At 39.0% G+C, this 2,158-nt stretch overlaps 1 non-coding gene across 1 annotated transcript; it reads left to right on the top strand.

Annotated features, from left to right (window-relative positions):
* The first annotated feature begins 1,352 nt into the window (after positions 1-1,352).
* On the top strand, positions 1,353-1,459 carry LOC112832747 (U6 spliceosomal RNA). The gene has a single exon (XR_003210443.1). It is a non-coding gene; the product is annotated as a U6 spliceosomal RNA (small nuclear RNA).
* The last annotated feature ends 699 nt before the right edge of the window (positions 1,460-2,158 follow it).

Here is a 2,158-nt window from a genome sequence, read left to right as displayed (position 1 = left end):
TGAACTCAGATTAATTTGGGAATTCTAAATAAACCTCCAGGAATTCTATTTGTTCAGGACATGCAAATCTCTTTGGAGAACTGTCTAGGGAAAAGGGAGGGCTTTGGCCCTGGCGAGTCGGGGTTCCAAGCCCTGGCTTATTTCTAAGGTTGGTGACTGAAAGCCAAGGTGAAAAAGTATCTACGGTGTAAGGCAGTATATCAGGATATATAGGTTTGTCCACGTGTGGCACCCAGTACGAAAGTACCTTCCGGTATTTGCTCTTAGGCGAATCCTGTTGGTTGAGGACTGGCCTATTGCAAACTATGCTGTGATTCTGTGAGTCCTTCCCAGGTTGTCCCAGGGCCTTCTTTTCCTACATTTGATTTTCCTTAACAGTTCCTATAGCACTCACAGGGAGATGGAGTCATTTGGATGCCTTTTACGGCAGGGCACTGGTGTGCTCGGGTACAATGGGAGAATTTCTTCTAGCTTTCCTTGCCTAGACATGACTCCACACTGACAGCTTCCGCCTTTGTGTTCTCCTTCTTCTATCTCAGCACTTACAATATTTTGTTGCAGTTAGGAATTTCAACTTATGTGGACTAGATTATGAGCTTCTTGAGAACAGGAACCACATCTCCTTTCACTTCTGTATATGAAGTGCCTAGTACAGCACCTGGTGCAGGGCAAACCCCCATTCAGTGTTCGCAATTCTGTGAATGGGAATTGAGGAAGCCTTCCCAGATTATGGAAAAGGACACACCTGAGCCCCACCCACCCTGATTTTTCTTGGTCAGTGATTATGTCTACATTATCCCATGCAATTAAATGTCAGCATAAGCCAATCCCATGCAATTAAATGTCAGCATAAGCCAAGGGAACAAAGAATGCAGTGACTCTAAAATCATTATTCTGTGGTCTCAGGGCCCATTGGCAATAGCACTGCCTTACTTTCCTGGTAGGCTTGATTAATATTAATTAACGTCTCTCTCCTGAATGCATTTCAATTAATGGAAGGGAGAGCAGCTCTCAGGTGTGTTGGATGAGGGACCAACTGGACTGTTGTTAACATTTCAATTGAAGAGTTCACACGTGGTTAAAAATCTATACTGCTATATATGCTTTGGTAGAATAAATGTTCATCATTTTCAATATTTATTGACTGCCTACTGTGCACCAAATACTCTCTTGGCAGGATGTTTCCCGAATGAGCTCCTAATTTACTTCAGGGATTTGGCTATGGATGTAATTTAACATGATTGGAGAGAAAAATGGCTTCATTAATCAAACTGATGAATTTGTAAATTAAAATATATGAATCAGGATTTATGCTCCTATAGTACATTTATTATAATAAATATTAAAGTCTAGTGCTTGCTTCAGCAGCACATATACTAAAATTGAAATGATACATTAAAGATGAACATGGCCCTTGCACAAGGATGACACACAAATTTGTGAAGCATTCCTTGTTTTTAAAAAAATACGTTAGAAGTCTACATCTAGACTACATTAAATTAATATTTTAATGAAGAAAAGGTCATTTAAAAATTCACTTGCAAATTATTTAGCTTATAGGCTTTGTCCTAAGTCTACTGATAATTTGAGAACATATTTAATGTGTAGGCTGTGTTTTCTTTGGAATTTGCCTATTGTGTAAAATGATTATTTAGTAGTTGAAACAGGGCGGAACTTCCTTCACTTTGAAGTGCATGTGTTTGGGCATATTTCTCCCGAGGTATTTCAGAGTGATTATTTTCTTTGCTCTTCTTGTATTAATACTGCCGAATCTTTTTTTAATAAGAGAAGCTGGTTGCAGTTTCAGCTGTAAAATAGGCAAAGAACTTTCTCGGTAAAAACCAAAAGTCTCCTCTATATAATTGACCAGAAGGAGGCTCCCTTCCACCTCACTGTGTAAAGTTAGGCTAAAAGCTTCCAAACGTAATTCTTCCCAGGCGGTTCTAATACTCCCCAGGCTGTCTCTAGCATTGGTGGTGGTAGGGGCAGCACTATGAAATTTTCCTTTAGGGAACAGAATTTAAGCTTGCATCATGAATAAGAAGATTTCAGAGAGTATAAAGTGCTCTTTCCTTACACCAGTTCATTTATATATTTTTCTCCTTCCTGAATGACAATTAACAAAGATATTGGGATAAAATTTTCCTCAGTTTGGATA

Source organism: Callorhinus ursinus, unplaced genomic scaffold (genome assembly GCF_003265705.2).
Source record: "Callorhinus ursinus isolate GAN/ISIS: 27379988/994484 unplaced genomic scaffold, GSC_fseal_2.0 scaffold14, whole genome shotgun sequence".
Lineage (NCBI taxonomy): Eukaryota > Metazoa > Chordata > Mammalia > Carnivora > Otariidae > Callorhinus > Callorhinus ursinus.
The sequence above is the reverse complement of the archived record's forward strand: the minus strand, read 5'-3'. Positions and strand labels throughout refer to the sequence as shown.